Genomic DNA, 19,766 nt, shown 5'->3' with positions numbered 1-19,766 from the left:
CCCATTATGAGAGTGAGAAGGGGAGCGGACTTTTCAGGCGAGTCGAAGTACTCCCAAAAGTGCTATTACGCCATAAAATATAGTTCCTCTTTTAAATCCGCTTAGATTTAGCGCTACGTTTTATTTTGTACCACCAAACTTGCTGGTATAACTACTCGTCTTAAATAGGATAAACGTTGATGTGTTTGGTCACTTCTAACTTTATCTCTAAATGGTACCATTGAATGAATGGGGCTAAGCTAAATGCTATCGAAGCGTCGCAGCGCGCTCCAGCGCTTACGTGCACGCACACAGATGATAGAGTGATGTATTAACAATTCTTAGTTAAGGTAATAACATATTTTAATATTGAAAATGAGTAGACTATTCCTTTAAGAAATCCTAATAATTGTCAAAAAGGGACAAACCATTGAATTCTGGCTATTATACCAATATTGCCTCTCCACTAACCGGTGTATGGATTAACTTGTGTGGATCAACTTGTGTATGGATTAACCGATTCTTGCCATGAATATTGCCATAGATGCTGGAATGGCGTAAAGAATAAATAAATAAAGAAGAAGAATCCCAGCTATTAAAATTAGACCAGAACACAACATACATTGCATTTTAAATTCTGTACGTTTTTATCCATTGCATGACTTTACGTTTAATATTTTTCCCAGAATTTGCGCTTTCAACTTTTTGTCAAACAATTCAATTTTATTTATATAGCGCTTTTAAAAAAGTTTAATTGTTCCAAAGCAGCTTTACATTAATAAAACAAGAGAAAACAACAAAAGTTGCAAAGTACAGTGGCTAAGATGAAACCGTAAGTCAGCATATGTCAGCTGACTCCCTAGGGGTTGAAAAAAACTCCTAGGAGAAAAACCCTGTGGGAAAAAGTACTTGGGGAAAAAAAAGCAGCAGTTAATTGTCAATGAGCAGACTTAGGCGATCCAGTTAAAAAAGAAAAAAAAACTATATATTAAGTATTATTTATTAAAAAAACTATACTATAAGATTTAGAAAGAATGATGGGAGGCCAGTAGATCAGTGGTGTGATGAGCTTTACGGCAGCAGGACCTGGGTCTGTTATGGGCGTTTCACACAGTCCGCGGCAAGTGGCCAAATCGGCTACAGCTTTTCTCGTGTAGTGGAAGCGTTTTGTGCAGCATTTAATGCAAATATATTTATCTTTAACGGCGCCTGCCATGAAGAGCCGTGTCCGCGAAGGGACACCCCTGATTTCAGTGTTGGGGTAACGTATTACAAGTAACACGCATTATGTAATAATATTACTTTTCTGAAGTAACAAGTAAAATAATGCATTACTTTACAAATGAACATAATATTATTTGAGTTACTTTTTCTTAAAAGTAATGCAAGTTACTTTTCAGTTTAATTAATTCAATTTAAAAATAAAATAATGAACTGAATTAAACTGAACATATTTACATAAAATTATGTGAATACTGTGAATGCTTTGTTAAAGAGATATGTCTTTAGTTTAGACTTTAATTGATCGACTGAACAAACATTGAATCCATATAATGAGCAAGGCTTTTCTTTTACCCCAAAATTTAATTTGACTCATGCCATATATTTTAAAGTGCCCTTATTTCATTTCTAAAAACAACGTTATTTTGTGTATTTGGTAAAATGTGTTTGCATAGTTTATGGTTTAAAAACACATTATTGTCCACACACCGTACATTTTTGGAGCTCCAGATTTCACTCTTTTCGTAAAGCGTACTGATTTTGTATAAAACTCATCGATTTGAAAAGGTCTATGTCCCTGATTGGCCAGCTAATATGTACGTTGTGATTGGCCTGAATACCTCTGACGTCAGCAGGAAATGTGACGCTCCCTACCATGTTTAAAAGATTCGCTCACAAATGCAATGCTAACAAGAGTTAACTTATACAGGTATCAACAGGCCCAGGAATTAAACTGTTGCTTACAATCTGTGTGTTTGTTGTAGTCCAAGAAAAGAGATTTACGTTGGGGACGATATCTCACGTCATGGTTTACTTTGGGGTATGTACCTTTTGCATATCATTAACATGTAATAAAACACATCTACACTCCAAAGGTAATGTAAAAATATGAATCGGACAATAGGTGCTCTTTAAGTGTCCACAAGGCATACAAACAGATTTGGTGAAAAATAATCTTAAATATAATCCATTATTTGTGCCTCTCTTTTAGTGCAGATTCTCTTATAAGTGGACTTGAGAAAACAATGCTACAAAAGGAAAGATTAGGACACCTTTAAATCTAGACATGATTTGCGCGTAAACACACTCTCATATCTTTCAAACAGATTGAAATCCACCTCATCTTGACTTGCACATCTCCAGGGTTTCTGTGGGCACCCGACAGAAGGCATTTACCGTACACTCCACCCTTCCATAAGCACAAACAATCACAGAAGCTCTGATGGCAGTAAACAGAAGCAAAGCCACAAACCCACTTCCAGCTCCTTCAGTAATGCAGTTGACCACAGTCACAGAAACTCAGAGTGCTGCGTCAGGTACATCTGCAAACAAAATTCACATCGAGAGGAACATTTTATTGCTGGGATGTGGCTTAGGTGAACAGTGGAGATCAGAGATGCTTCATATCAGAGATGCATGACTTTCTTTCTGCTGTGAAACACAGATGTAGAATCGATGAAAATGTCAATAAATTATTCTGTGTTTGTCACAATTTTCATCCAGTTACCAGTGAATGGGTATTGAAGCTTTTAAGATGCGAAATTCAAACAAGCGATTTAAAGGTGCAGTGTGTAAATTTTAGTGCATCTAGTGGTGAGGTTGCAAATTGCAACCAACGTTTCAGTCCACCGTTCACAGAAACGCATAGAGAAGCTACGGTAGCCGCCATCAGACAACCATGTCATCGTGGGGGCATCTTAGTAAAAACGTTTTTCCATTTGGGCTTCTGTAAAACAAAATGGCGACTTCCATGTAAGGGGACCCTTTGTGTATGTAGATAAAAACGTTTCATTCTAAGGTAATAAATACATAACAGTTCATTATGAAAGGTCTTTATACACCACTGATAATATAGTTATGTATTTTATATTGCATTTCTGTCAAGAGATCCTTATAAAAGTTACACACTACACCTTTAATAGAGTTGTGATTTGAGTTACATGCAACTCTGCATAGGCCTACTGTGTAAATTAGGATTGCACCAATATATTTGCCTTTATACCACGTGGCTGTTGAATGCTTTATTCTGATTGGTTGATAAATGTTCAACGGGTATGCATTATTTTTCAATAAACGCACCCCTGACACAGTCAAGTCTCACGAAATTACGTACCTATATCACGTAAATTTTTGATTCTTTTTCGTGAAATGTCATGAATTTCCGCATTTTTTGTGATCGTATCACGAATTTCTGTTTACGTGTCATTGTCATGTATTGGTTACTCAACTGTTTTGACATCCTTACCCAAACCCAACTCTAACCCCAACGCCAGGAGACAATTGATTAAAGTTTAAAAAATATAAAAGACTACATCAGAAAAAATAGTATAAACCAATACTTACAGTGACATCCTAACGCAAACATTAAATCTAACCCTAAAACGAAGCAACAATGATTTGAAAATAGGAAAAAGCAGTTGAGTAACCAATACGTGACAATGACATATCACGAAAAAGAATAAAAAAATGTACGTAATATAGGTACGTACTTTTGTGAGACTGAGTAGCCTGACAAATGTCTTTAAAAAAACACCACCCGCAGTAAAATAACCACAACTGCTGCATTACCACCTTGGGTGTGCATTATTGTCTAATAATTCAACGGCCTATCATCAATTATTCCTTACATAATCAGTTTCGGCAGATAAAAGCATTTTTATCACTATCAGATATCTGCCGATTGATCAAAAACAGCCAATGATCAGGGCAGATTATATCCTGGCAATTAAAAACATACTGTGTGATTATTGAATTGGGTGACAATGACAACAGAATTGAAGTTTGTACACTTTGCACTTCTAGGATTTCATGACATAATCATTTGAAGCAAGCAGGCCTTCCAGAAAAATGCACAAAACGTTTTTTTGTGATTGTTTCGGGCAAAAATCCTTGATCTTGCAGGACTTTTTTTTTTAAACGCAATGGAATATGCGGGATATTTATGCAATTATGCGCTGAAATTGCGGGAACTTGCAAAAACTCTTTGCAGCTTTTCAATGATGTTCACGTCACATAATCACGTCACTTTTCCCATGCCAACAGGGGACATGGCTGTACTTGTGTAAAGTAAATGCAACATTTTTTAACATTCTGCTAAGATATATGTGACTTTTTGCTACGTAAATGCGGGGATTATGAAATCATGCAAGCCCTGTATATTTTGCGTGCAGAAATATGTAATTTAATTAAATATGCTGACTTTGGCTGATTATGCATTGAAACATGCGATCACATAATCACATTTTTTTTGGAGGGACTGAGCAAGGAGTAAAACGCAAAACTATCAGTAGGCTATATATCAGTATCTGTGGATGTCATATTAAGAAATCAAATATCAGTATCTGCACAGAATCAGTGCATCTCTTGTCTGAATAATCATATTTTTGTTTCATATGTGAAACTGATGTTGTCTGAAGGAAGAGGTCAATAAAGAGTTAAATACACACAGCGTTATATTATCTTATTATATTTTAATATATTAAAGCTTTTACTATCAATAGATCAGATCCATCCAGAGTCAAACATATGAAGCATTTTGACAATGTAGCCGCATTTATTTAAATTTCACATGACCCGTAATAGGCCAAAATAACAAAAACAATGAAAGTTTGAATTATTTAATAAAAACTGGTATTTCTGTTTGAACTGACGGCCAGACGTTTCTTTTGTTTTCTTTTTCATGAACAGTCCAGCTATGACTTCCACCTGTGTTGAATGGTTCTCATTTAGCTGCTTTGTGTCACTTATTTTTGCATAGTCTTGGATTTTTCTTGCAGTATTTTTTTAAAGTGTTGAGAGCTAACAGAGCCTCCCTCTGAGATTCATTTATTTTTAGTTTTCTCTCGAGTCTTTTCCCAAACTTTTGTTAGTGTTTTCATTTTGAGACTCTAAATCTTTTTTATTTTACAGGATACAGACATTCGCTGTTCACTGTCGTTATATGCGAAACTTCAATATAGCCAGAAACCTCTAAGTCTGTTTATTTAAAGGGACAGTTCTCCCCAAAAACTATTTTTTTTTTTCTATTTGCCATATTTTTCTTACTCTTAAGCCAGGTGTACACAGTGAAAAGAAAATGGTCAAAATAAGTACCCCAGCTGTCACTGGGGTGGTGCCCTTTCAAGAAGTTCATATTTGCACCTAAAGAGTACTACTTATTATTTGTACCATAGAGAGCTTAGTACCTCAAAGTTAATTACTAGTAATTAGTAATTATTAGTATTAGTATACCAAATGTATACATGACATATCTAATGGTGCATATTAGGATCTTTTTAAAGGGTACTGCTCCGGTGACAGATGGGGTACATATTTTGACCCTTTTATATGACAGTCTAAATGGTATTTTCTTCTTTTAGCCAATCACAATCAGCAATATGTTAAATAGTGTTCCTGTAGCTCAGCTGATAGCATTGTGTTAGTAGCGTAAAAGGTCATGGGTTCGATCCCAGGGAACAATACACATAATGATAAAATGTCGTTTTGGATGAAAGCATCTGCCAAATGCATATATGTAAATGTAAACAATATCCTGGCTCTTTTTTTAGCTTTATATATTGGCATTGGATAGTGCCCCATTTTAAAAACTCCTAAAAGCACCCGTCAAAAACGTATCCATACAGTCATTAACTCTTTCCCCGCCATTGAGGGGTTAACTCTTCAATAAAGAGAAAACACTTCCCTACCAATGACAAGTTTTTCTGGCAATCCGTACTTCCGCTATGATGCACCAGGTGGCTCTCTAATTCAACTTATAAAACACAAAAGTAAACAGTTAGAACTCCGTGTATGTTTTGAGGATCGCGTGTATGTTTTTGTCTGTTCTTTCATTTGATATATTGTATGTGTATATATTTAAAGAAAATTTGGTAACACGTTATTACAATGTTCATGATTTAACACTAGTTAATGTATTAACTAACATGAACAAACCATGAGCAATACATTTGTTACAGTATTTATTCATCTTTGTTAATGTTAGTTAATAGAAATAAAGCTGTTCATTGTTTGTTCATGTAAGTTCACGGTGCATTAACTAACGTTAACAAAATTTTAATAAAGTATTAGTAATTGTTGAAATTAACATTAATAAAGATTAATAAATGCTGCACAAGTGCAGTTCATCATTAGTTCATGTTAACTAATGTAGTTAACTAATGTTAATTAATGAACATTATAATAAAGTGTTACCGAAAATTTTCTTGAAAGCATTCAACTTTTGGGAAAATCATAAAAAATGCTGCCGCTGCCTGGCAACTTTTTTTTAAACGCTGGCGGGGAAAGAGTTAATTCTGTAATGAAGCAAGAGGTGGATGGATGGATGCACTTTTTGTAGACTCCTGTTTTTGAAATTATATGCAACTAAATCTTTATCGATGTATTCAATTTCAGTGAATTTAGATAAAATATCACACTTCGCTATCACATCAAAGCTCAAAAAAGCACATCCACCCATCAAAAACTCATCCATACAGTCATTAACTCTTTCCCCGCCATTGACGAGTTAACTCTTCAATTAACAGAAAACGCTTCCATGGCAACGACGATTTTTTTCCGGCAATCCGTATTTCCGCTATTATCCACCAAGTGGCACTCTTACCCAGCTTTTAAAACCCAAAAGTAAACAGTAGGAACTCTGTGTTTGTTTTGATCATTGCTCTGAATCTGATCTCTATTAAAAGTCCTTCACAAAAATGCTAATTTCTCAGCTTTTTTGCTCAAAATTTGGTATTTTTAAGACATTTTTGAGAGGCGATAAAAAGAGAACAAGTGAAGGTAGGATGAAATGGTTTTTTTGTCTTTTCTTTCATTTGATATATTGTATGTTTATATATGTAAAGAAAATTTTCTGAAAAGCATAAAACTTTTGAGAAAATCTTAAAAAATACTGGCACTGGCTGGCACCTTTTTAACTCTTTCCCCGCCATTGACGAGATATCTCGTCAATTAAGAGAAAACGCTTCCCCGCCAATGACGAGATTTTCTGTCTTTCCGCAATACCGCTTTTATCCACCAGGTGGCGCACTTCCGCAGCTTATACAACCCGGAAGTATTGCCCTCTGACAAGCTGCGGCATGTCCGTGTCTGTTTTAAAGATCGCTCTGAATGGGAACTCTATGAAAAGTTCGTCACAAAAATGGAATTATCTCTGCTTTTTGCTCAAAATGTGGTGTTTTTGCAGAAACCTACCCATATTCAAAAGCTGATTACAAAAGAACTACTGAAGGTAGGATGAAACGTTTTTTTTTGTTTGAAAGCAGAGGGTCTGTTCTTTCATTTGGTATAATGTATGTTTATATATCTGAAGAAGAACATTTTCTGGAAGGCATTAAACTTTGGTGAAAATCATGAAAAACGCTGCCGCTGGCTGGCAACTTTTTTTTAAAAATGCTGGTGGTGAAAGAGTTAAAAACGCTGGCGGGGAAAGAGTTAAATCTGAAATGAAGCAAGAGGTGGATGGATCAATGCACTTTTTGTAGCTTTAAAAATGGGGCACTATCCAGTGCCATTATAAAGCTGATAAAGTACAGGATTGTGCTCCTATATAGCTCAGTGGTTGAGCATTGCAAAGGTCATGGGTTCGCACAAATACTGAAAAAAGTTATACCTAATAATGCACTGTAAGATGCTTTGGATAAAAAGGGTCTGCCAAATACATAAATGTAAAATATTTAATATAACTCCAACTGAGTTTGGCTAAAAAGAAAGTCCTATATATCTATTTCTATATAGCACCTTTAAATCCAGAATCATGCATTTTTTTTTCTCTCTCTCTCTCTCTCTCTCTCTCTCTCTCTCTCTCTCTCTCTCTCTCTCTCTCTCTCTCTCTCTCTCTCTCTCTCTCTCTCTCTCTCTCTCTCTCTCTCTCTCTCTCTCTCTCTCTCTCTCTCTCTCTCTCTCTCTGTACTTATTTAATTTTCTGTGCGGCTCTTTTCCGTTCCTGGACTCATTCATGGGTAACATTGGCATCTCTACAGAGAGCTCACATTAAAGTGACTGACTGTAATAAGATATAAAGACTAAAATGACTGTTTTTTATTGAAACCGCAGTGACTGGCAGGCACTAGTTGTCATGGTGCAGTAAAGCAATGCCACTCAACTGTGAAAGCAATGAGGAAAGAGCCAAGACATCGAGATATGGGCCTGATTATACAGCGCCGATCCACCGCAAATATACAACAACTCCCCACACACAGACCTACAGCTTTGCCAACAAATCCAAAGTTAAGAAGCTCGCAAATACGTGAAATCATGCAGAATTACAGAGGGGTTTGAGATTGGTCAGGATTATCGTTGGTGGTGATCAAAAGCTTAAGATGTATTAAGTTGAACTTTCCTTTAAGATAACTTAACCCGTGGTAATTTCTTTCAGACTCCTGCTTTTGAAATAATGTGCAACTAAATCTTTTCCGATGTATTCAATTTTTAGTGAATTTAGATAAAATATCACACTTCACTATCACATCATGCTGATCATTAAGGTTTCATAATGCAAAACCAAAATGTTGTTTATGTAGCACTGCAAGGAAAAGAATATAAGGTCTTCTTGTGGGTATTATAGATAATAAGCATTTTTTAAATGTACAGTATTTTTAGTTTTACTGTACATATATTATATATTCATGTGGTGTTTGGATCTCTGCAGATGCTATGAGAGAGTCTGTGAGACTCTTGGTCCGTCTAATGTGAAGTAAATCTGTAGCTGCGCTCATTGGTGCCGGATAGGAAAATTAATAATTACACATTAATAATGTGTATTCAGAGTAAGAGATGATGTTTTCTAGAGAGCGGTTTTCTTTAAACAAACATTACTACTGAACAGTCAGATTATTAAATTTTCATCTAAGAAAATAATGTACAATGGAAATAATGTGCAGCATAGCCAGACTGTCAGAGAAATGGTCCCAAGCCGTCACTGGAGCAGTTGCCTATCCTTTAAAAAGCTTCTAATATGTACCATTTACAGATACAGCAGGGAAAATACGTGTTTGACACATCAGCATTTTTATCAGTAAGGGGATTTCTAAGTGGGCTATTGACACAAAATTTCCACCGGATGTAGCCATCAAACCAAATATTGAATTAATACAAAGAAATCAAAACATTTAAGTATACAAGTTGAGTCATAATTAATAAAGTGAAATGACACAGGAAATAAGTATTGAACACATGAAGAGAACAAGGTGCAAAATGGCATAGAAAGCCAGGAGATCACCTGAAATCTGTCAGTATTGAGAGAGAGAAACCCTGCCCACTATCAGTACTAATTAATATCAGCTGCTTTAGTCCTAATTGATGGCCTATAAAGGCTTCTCATTACCCAGGAGGCACACAGGAAAGACTTCATGATGGGTAAAAGCAAAGACCTCTCTCAAGATCTTCCTAATCTTATTGTTGAAAACATTTTGATGGGAATGGTTATAGGTGCATTTCCAGAATGCTGAATGTTCCTGTGAGAACTTTTGGGGCCATTATCTGAAAATAGAAAGTGCATCACTTCACCATAAACCGGCCACGATCAGGTGCTCCATATAAGATCCCTGTCCGAGGAGTCCAAAGAATAATCAAGAGAGTTCTCCAAGAGCCAAGAACCGCTCGGGCAGAACTTCAAGCATCAGCAGGTACTGTTGTTTAAAAAAAAAAAAGTATAAGCAATGCACTGAACCGCCATGGCATCCATGCACGCTCACCATGCAAGACTCCATTGTGGAACGAAAAGCATGTTGAGGGTCGGTTAAAGTTTGCAAAAGAGCATTTGGAGAAGCCTGTGGATTATTGGGAGACTGTGGTATGGTCGGATGAAAGCAAAATTGAACTTTTGGCAGTCATTCTACACGCCATGTTTGGAGAAGAAATGGCACTGCCCACCACCCAAAGAACACCATACCAACAGTTAAGTTTAGGGGTGGAAGCATCATGGTTTGGGACTGCTTTTCAGCAAGGGGTACTGGCAGACTTTATATTATTGAAGGCAGGTAGAATGGAGAAATGTACCGGGACATTCTGGAAAAAAATCTGCTGCCATCTACTAGAAAGCTGAAAATGAAAAGAGGGTGGACAAGCACAAGGCCAAGGAAACAATGATGTGGTTTCAAAGAAAGAAAATCAAGTTGCTTGAATGGCCCAGTCAATCACCTGACCTAAATCCCATAGAAAATCTATGGAGAGAACTGAAGATCAAAGTTCATAAAAGAGGCCCAAGGAACCTTCAAGATTTAAGGTCGATTTGTGTGAAACAATGGGCCAGAATCACTCCTGAGCAATACAGACAACTGGTCTCTCCATAAAAGAGGTGTCTAGTAGCTGTAATCAACAAAAAAGGTTTTTCTACAAAGTATTAAATAAAGTGTGTTCAATACTTATTCCCTGTGTCATTTCACTTTATTTATTATGACTCAACTTGTATACCTAAATGATCTGATTTCTTTGTATGAATTTAATATTTGGCTTGATGGCTACATCTGGTGGAAATTTTGTGTCAATAACCCCCTTAAAAATCCCCTTACTGATAAAAATGCTGATATGTCAAATTCTTTTTTTCCTCGCTGTATACATTTGGTACCAAAATGTACTCTAAGGTACTCTTTAGGTGTACTTTTTGAAAGGGTACCGCCCCAGTGACAGGTTTGTGGCTAGAAGGGATACAGCTACGGCCATAATCTTGTCTCCATAAAAGTTTTAATCCTAACCCAACCCCCAAACCTAAACCCAACATCTCGCAAGATTTGTCCGTAGCTCTATCCCCTCCAGTCAGAACCCAGTGACAGCTAGGGACCATTTTTTCTGACTGTGACGGTGAGATGATGATGAGAGGAGCTGATCACTTTTAAAATACTGATCAATAAGGACTTGAGCTACTGAAATAAATGTAATGTGATTACCTCTAAATCAAAGGATTCTGTCACAGCTGTATGACACACAGTACAGTGTATGTACTGAACACACATTTACTCTTAATGTTGGCTGCAGATGAGAGCTGCTTCATTTAGCCGATGTTTATGTGCCAGACAAAACCCTTCTGCTGCCACTTGCACATTTCTGGCGTACGACTGCCAACCTTCCTTAAACTTCCTCTCCTGTCAATCATCAGCCATCAAATATAGTACAAACATGGAAGGATTAAAAAGTAGTATGGCAAAAGTCAAAATCAAAAGTCAAGACTTTGCCAACATGCCAAAAAGAAAGTGCAGCTAAGTATATAAGCAGTGGATACACAGACATCCAATTATTATTATTCTCATCATCATTCCCTGCCCAGCCTTTTCAAAAAAGTTTCCATGGCCGTCCCTTGAAAAACATGGTTACCACAAAATAACCATGGTTTTGTTACAAAAACCCTGGATAAACCATGGTTACTGTCGTCTGTAATCAATACACCAAAAAAAACCCTGGTAACCACAAAATTAAAAACCATGGTTATTTTTCATAAGGGACGCTTTTGAGACTTAACTCCATCAATCCATCGTTTACAGGAGAAAAGGAAAAATGAAGTTGGAGAATGGAGAACGCTGTGACCACAGGCAGGCGTCAGGCTTCATACACAGACATGGGCCTTTAAAGTCGCTGGCTTCCAATTGGGCCGCAAATCATCACGCCAACCGGTGGCCATTCCTAAACCACTGTGACCGAGCGGAGGAAGTGAGATCATAAGCCACAGTTTGGCACACCACAACGAGGCACAGGAGGGGGGCACCCGAATACCCGTCGCCTCACACGCGCAGGCCTGTTGAACACGTTGGGAGGGTCAGGGTCCTTCATCGAACCGAAGCATTAGTTAATGTATCCCAGAAACCCCTCGGCTCGTACGTGGCCCTTCTGTCGCACTCGGTTTACGGCTTCTTACTTGCTGTGGTTTAATACTGTGATCCAGCTCCAGCGAGCTCTGATTCACAGACGGCGTGTCTTTCGGAAGCCTGATTTTTTTTCGGCGTGCCGGTCGGACGGATTCAAGCTGTTTCCACACAGATGAAAGAGTGTGAGCGTTTGCAGAGATGATCTAATCATTCCCAGAGCAGGATGGAAGAATATTCTGTGATCAGAGCGAGAGGAAGAAGAGAGAAATTAACAGTGAGTGTTAAAACAAACAAGTACACGATTCATTGACTTGTGAGCTCCTCTCTGGCACTCGGCGCTGAGTTTATTTACTTACATCTTGTGTGATGGCAAATGAAACGCTCTCTCACGTGACGTTGACCTTTTCGGAGACGTCCTTTTCAGGTGAAGTTTTTGAAAATATACATACATAGATACAGGTGATTTAAAGTGCTTGAATCTATTTTATGCAATAAGTTTTCTGGGGGAAAAAAATCCATATTATTCCCTGTGTAGTGTAGGATAATATACTTTTCGCTATAATGCTTATATCTTCTGTATGCGAATGTTGATTCATACCAAAATGCTTTTTGGCATAGTTGTGTTTGACACACTAAAACGTCTTGGGTTACGTATGTAACTGTTGTTCCCTGAGAAGGGAACGAGACGCTGCGTCTCCCTTGCCATACTTCCTGCGTCCCTGTAACGCCATCTTTGGCAATATTTCAGATAGAGATACCTCCTGGCTCCCTGGCGTCACCCTGACTTTGTCGTTAAACCTCACCATTGGTTGAATTTGCTAAACACATTTAGACGCACTTACCCCTGGAGGCATCCCCAAAGTGTCTTTGCAGTGACGCGGCGCGAGTTCCCTCGAAAGGGAACTGTAACAATGTATCTTAAAAGGGAACACGTTGTAACCTTGCTCTTACTTGAAATGTGTCCCCACATTTACTCCTTGAATTTGAGGGTATTGGACCTGGAAAGTCCTTGAAAGGTCCTTGAATTTGAAGTTAACTAAGGTGTGGGAACCCTGCTTTATAATATATCTACAAAGGATAAATTCATCCAATTTTATGATGACATTTGTTGCTGGGTTATAGTCTTTTAATGCTAATAGTAGTTAGTTTAAAGATGCAATTTGTATAATCTGCGCCGCTAGAGGGCGCCAGATCAAATCAATAACAATGACGTAGATTAATGATGGTCTGAAGCAGCGTAGACTGATGGGATTTGTTGTCTTTAACTCCAATGCTGGTGGGCATCAATCCGACGGGAACGAGAAATCATGTTACACATCAGGTAAAGTAATCAAGTTTTATAAATGTTGTGTTTGATGACATCATTATGAAAGGTTTCATGTAATGTTCAAAACGCAATTGTTAGTCATAGATGTTACAGTATTAGTCTAATACGATGGTTTGTTAACACAGCACAAAATTAAGTGTTTAGATGAACAAACTTACCATAAAAAAGCGAGTGGCCCGACAGACGCTATTACTTCAGCATTTGTCCACGACACTGTTGTCATGTGGTTTTTACGTCAGTAAAGGCGGTAACAAAGGGTATCGTAGATATTAACGTCATTTACAGGCGACTGCACTGCCTCGTGTCACTGTTTAGGGCAGCAATTTTCTCATAATTTACAAGTAGTTGAAAACATTAGAGATATTGTTATCAGCTGGACAAAATATATAACACCGGGCTAGTGGTTTTTGGATATTTTACTACAAATATCTTACTTATTGTACCTTTAACTAGTAAGTAACCAATTAATTATTTTAGTTATTTTAGATGATCAGGTTTTGACATCACTGATGCCATGACAACACTTTATTTAATCATTCTCCCTCTCGCTCTCTCTTCTCATTCTGTTTTTCTTCGTTTGATCTGATCTGTGATTCTCTGAGCTGAACGATGGATCGATAGAGAGGTCTGTTTCCACGCAGCTGTATGTCCAGAGGCTGTTGGCACAACCGCTTATTGTGCAGCGGTGTAAGACAAGCATCAAAGTAAGATCAGTCAGAAAGAGAGGAAAGATCTTGTCTGGAGGAGTATTTAGAGATGAATCGTATGTGTGTATGGATTGGTTAGTGTGTGTAAGGCATGAGTTTGTGGATGTCTGTAGTTAAATAAAGGAGATAGGAGACAAAAAATCAAAATAAAGAAATCTTAATTTAACCCTTAAAGGGGACATATCATGAAAATCTGACTTTTTCTATGTTCAAGTGCTATAATTGGTTCCCCAGTGCTTCTATCAACCTAGTAAATGTGAAAAGGATCAACCCAGTAACTTAGTTTTGGTAAACTATTCTCTGCAAGAATATGAAAAAAAGGTCATTGAAATTTTGCCCCCTTGTGATGTCAGAAGGGGATAATACTGCCCCTTAATCTGCACTATCCAAAGATCAACTCATTTGCATTTTAAAGGAGTCACCCAAAAACGGCACATTTTTGCTCAAACCTACAAAGTGGTAATTTTAACATGCTTTAGTAAATTATCTGTTGGGTATTTTGAGCTAAAACTTCACATACGTACTGTGGGAACATATCTTAAAAAAGTCTTGTGAAATGTCCCCTTTAAACAATTCAAAGTAATTCAAAAGAGCAATAAAATAAAATATTCAAAGCTATTATATTTTTATGCTTTTCATGTTAACACCGGAAAACACGCTCATATTTTGGAAAAGCTGTGACCCTCGAGAAGCGTTGCAGGCCATTTGCTAAAATCTCTCTTTTATCCTTTCTTCTCCTTTCAGTGTTTTGACTTGTGTTGTGCTTCCTTAGTGCGGAAATGTAAGGCAGACCTCATGACTGTTTCCCTAAAAATTAAGGGACCCTAAAACATAAACTTCTCCAGCCGATGAGGCTAAAATCAAACCATGTGACGATGCCATAAAATTCGCACACATCGCATTAGATATGATCAGACATGTTAAAAATTGGCATTTTAATGTCACATGGCGCCACCTATTGACAAGCACCTGTCATTGGGATTCGGTGGGTTTTTGTAATCTAAATAAAAACAGAATAAGTTGTTTCATAACATTCATTTTTTTATATTGTCTTTTATCTCCGCTGTGGCCAGATCATACTTTAAGGACCCTGGGTATGTCTTACCTATTTTTATTGGCCACTTTCAGGTGTGTATGAATAATCTACAATCATAATCTGTGTATTCATATTCAATTGCTGCCAAACATTAATGTGATTGTTGTTTTTCTTACTCATGTTATTTAGGCTTGTCTTTACTAAAGTATATAACATTATTAAATCAAATTTCTTATACTTTCATGAACATTTTATGGTGGTTAGCATTTTTTATAGTGCTTGATAGTTTTAAAAGTACAAAGTTTTCTTCTACACTCCCAGAAAGAAAGGTACAAAAGCTGTCACTGCGGGATGGGTCCCCTTTCAAATTATGCATCTTTTAGGTTCCAGTATGCACTGTTTGGTACCAATAGTACATTTGAGGTCCTAATATGCACTTTTTAGGTTCAAATGTGTATTTTCGAAAAGGGACAACTCTTGTATCATTTTTCTGAGGGTGCGGTGTTACATCGAACAATAAAAGCATGGGTGAGTAAATGAACCGAATCTTAATATTTGTGTGAACTGTTCCTTTAAGAGTGTGATGTTTTTTGCATTATACAATCAGGAAATCTAGTATATTTGTCATTCCCCTGAGAGACGAAAGCAGAAAGTTGTTGTTACCCATAATGCTCTGGGCCTCTATCTGTGTTTGTGGAAAGACTGTAATGGCTCTTAATCAGGATTTTTATTGTTGGTGGTTCTTTCAGGACTAAGAGTACCGATGCTATCAGAAAGCAGGCACTCTTTGTGGCTTTCGTTTAGAAATATATGGACACGCTGGTCTTTGCATATTTACCTTGATGGCAGAAATATCCCATGTGACAGGGTTGGTGACGTCGTCCATACTTTACACCCAGTGTTGAAGCATTAAAGTGTTTTTGGAGTCAGAGATTTATAGGCATAATTATAATAATACCCATAAGCCTGTTGGTCTCTCGAGTGCCGCTGGGATATATCCAAAAACAATTTACTTCCAAGGCATAAAGTCAGCCCATGGCTTTATGTCTGATCAGATGATTCATGATGCTTATCATGTCCATGAGTTTGACATGAGATTTGCATGTGATGCTGATTATACACAAATTCCTGTTACGTCATGATGTCCATGTCTGTTCCCCAGTGCCTTTATATTTAAAGTATAAAAATGCATGAAAACTAACTCCAAAAAACATTTTATTATTAAGCAAAGTGTGCATGTTAATCTAACACCAAATTTAAACTAAATATTTTAAAACATTAATACATAGAACACTAACAAATAGCACTTCTTATCTGTCCCTGCTCTCTATCTCTATACCTTTAAATATAAAGCAAACAATTCTTTAGATATCTTTATTTTTGCATTTTTGTATGGGTCCACATCACATCTTTGCTTTAAATATTTTTACCATTGAAAGTCATAATATTTTAGATAAAATGCACATTTTAGTTATGTCCCCAGGATTTCAATCAGTCCTCTTACCCAACACATTCCCCCTCTGAAAATTTAGGAATATCCCGCAAGTCACATTTTCAAGAGACATCAACTGGATCTTCTGAAGGTCATATGAAGATCAAAAGTCACTTTTCTCATTTTCTTTTCTGTATATTTTATGATATTAATGCTATGACTGTGAATGTCAGTTCTGTTACCTATATTATTTTTTGATGTTACCAGATTATTTTAAAATAAAACATTTTGGTAAATCACTAGAATTTGCTAAGTGTCTTTATGCTATTAGCACATATTAACTGCAGCTATATTTCATGTATTTGCTAAATCTATGCTAAAAAGGAGTCCTGTTATCAAAATACCCCCAATCCTACATTAAGAAACCATGTTAAAAATTAAACTAGTTACCTGAGAATGACCAATACTCATTTTGAAAAGTAAAACATGTGTGTTATTAAATTTAGTGTTAAAAAAGAAAATATCAACTTTAATTTTGACGAGTTACAACATGCAAATGGCACCGGTTCAGTGGAATGACCCTTAAAAGCATCTGCCAAAAGCATAAATGTATCATTTTTTTTAATTGCAGTTTCATTATTCACAATACCTAATGGGATAAATATCTTGTTTTAAATCAAAGTTTGTAATGTGCTGCGATTTATCTCAGATTCATGTTGATTTATTTTATGGCTTTGAAATCTACAAAGAAAGTAAAAGTGATTCATAGATCCCGAAACAGAAAGTTTTGCATGAACTGAAAAGTTTAATATTTATTTTCCTAAACATGCACGACCTGCATCATAAAACATGTTTTATGTTGTTCGTGCTTAATAAACAGAGCATCTGACAATAATAATATTACACCCTCAGTGAGTAAGTGACAGATACTGCAGCAGCGAGATCTTTGTTTGGATTGGAGCGTTTAAGTTCCTGCTCATGGGCAACAGGAATAAAAGAAACAGTAATTAGGGAAATGGAATGATTTTATTGGCTTTCTTTATGAGAAACAGCCCAGATGTCATGCAGCTGAATGTGCCACCAGTGTAAGTCTGAGCAATGTCAAAGTAATTGATCAAGAAATATCAATCCATGATTTCTGAATTCTGTGCTGTATTAACTCGATGCTGTTGTATACAGTAGGCATTGTTGCGCAATTGTTTCAGATAGTATTATTGTTACATAACTAAACTTGATTGTGTGCAATGTCAAAATGTTTGGTGGTTTATCAAATAAAATGTCAAATGAGACTGTATAAATATATTCCTGATAATAAAATGAATAGTCCCCATTCTGGACACTGATTGGTCACAAGCCATGGTCTATTTAAGGTAATGCACAGTGGATGACCTGAATTAATATTTGTATTACATATGTGACCCTGAACCACCAAACCAGTCATAAGACTAACACAGTGGTTCCCAAAATTTTCAGCGTGCGGCCCCCCTTGTGTACGGTGCATTCCTTCGCGGCCCACCAAAGAAAATTTGTGACAAAAAACTGTTCTAAAACTATAAAAAATTTTAATAAAAAAAAAACAACAAATTAAATTATACAAAAAAGTGTTGCTTTTGGTTAGTAGCCTTATTTTTTTTTTATTTAATTACACAGAATTCATGATAAATTAATGTATTTCATAAAATGTCATAAAACTGGGGCCCTCCTGGCACCATCTCGCGGCCCCCAGTTTGAAAACCACTGGACTAACATATACATCATCTGACAGTTGAATAAGTAAGCTTTCCAATGATGTATGATTTATAGACAATATTTGGCTGATACAACTATTTGAAAAATCTGGAATCTGAGGGTGCAAAATTCAAAATATTGAAAAAAATCACCTTTTAAAGTTGTTCAGATTAAGTCCTTAGCAACTGCATCTACCCACAAAAAAAACATTTCGATATATTTACAGTAGGAAATTTACAAAATATCTTCATAGAACATGATTTTCACATGATTTTTTGGCATGAAAGAAAAATGTATAATTTTTACCCATACAATGTATTGTTGGCTATTGCTACAAATATACACATGCAACTTAAGACTGGTTTTGTGGCCAGGGTCACATATTATTTTTGTTTCCCTTTAGCAGTGATGCATTCAAAATGTTGCACATCCCTTAACCTTCAATAAAAGTTTTTTTTATAGTATTGAGCATAAAAACAAGCTGTTAAAATTGTTTTTACAGCTACACTTGTGTTTTAAATTTTTAGTATAATTCATTTATCTGTACTTACTAATTGAAATTTTAACTAGTAATGAGTTGCTGTAAGATAATTCATTTTGATGAGTAAGAGGAATGTAAACATATATGCTGTCATGACTTATTGATCAAATATTTTTTATTGTAAATTGTGTTCCTGTTTTTGAGCGCTTTCATGATTGATTAAACCTTCATTTTTGTTTCCTATCTGTTTAATTTAAGTAACTATAATTTAGTAACTTAAATTGAATTCAGCTTTTTTAAATGTTTTTTTTATTCAATTTATTGACAAAATTGGCAAGCATAAAATGCTCTGTAGTTTACTGATATCCGGTCGTATGAGTTTGAAGGTGCTTTGGTGTTTTGTTGTTTCATCTGGTTTGCAGAACAAACAGATCAGTTCATTAGCGTGGCTTCTGATCTAAAATTTGCTTTAATCTAAAACTGTAAACTTTCGTTCATTATATCCTCATAATGATATGAACAGTGGATTGACTTCCTAAATAAATTGTGAATCGTGTTTGAACTTCATTCACTCTGTTTGCCATCAAATCAAATTTAAACAAACAAATAATATTTTTTCCTCTCATTTATTTAAACATCTTCATGAAGCAAAATAAGATCATAGAGTGTTGGGTTACAATATACAATAAGATACCATAAGTTATTAAAGGAGTAGTTTACCCAGAAATTCCCAATTTACCCAAAATTCTGTCATCATTTACCAGACATGGGGACTTGTGACTTGGTGACTTGGACTCGAGTCGACTCGAGTCGCTATTTTTGTGACTTGTGACTTGACTTGACAAAAAAAAAAATAAATGAGACTTGACTCGGACTTGGAATTTAAAGACTCTGTACTTGTCTTGACTTGAGACACAATGACTTGAATGACTTGGGTGTTAATAACATCATGTTTTCAGTTTTAATATAAAATATATAAATAATTTAAAAAAAATAAAGTTGACGCAGCTGGAGCGCAGGCTAAGAATGGCGTTATCGTGACTGAATCACGACACTATGCAG

The 19,766-nt window shown here is 36.2% G+C and overlaps 1 long non-coding RNA gene across 2 annotated transcripts in view; it reads left to right on the top strand.

The window, feature by feature from the left end:
• LOC141368872 (uncharacterized) overlaps nucleotides 1-2,879 on the top strand; it is a 196,428-nt gene extending 193,549 nt beyond the window's left edge. For both annotated transcript variants that reach the window (XR_012372309.1, XR_012372310.1), the window contains one exon: nucleotides 2,307-2,879. This is a non-coding gene — a long non-coding RNA (uncharacterized lncRNA). The remainder of the gene's footprint in view (nucleotides 1-2,306) is intronic.
• The last annotated feature ends 16,887 nt before the right edge of the window (nucleotides 2,880-19,766 follow it).

Source organism: Misgurnus anguillicaudatus, chromosome 11, assembly GCF_027580225.2.
Source record: "Misgurnus anguillicaudatus chromosome 11, ASM2758022v2, whole genome shotgun sequence".
Lineage (NCBI taxonomy): Eukaryota > Metazoa > Chordata > Actinopteri > Cypriniformes > Cobitidae > Misgurnus > Misgurnus anguillicaudatus.
Note: the sequence above shows the minus strand (reverse complement) of the source record. Positions and strands in the feature narration are given on the sequence as shown.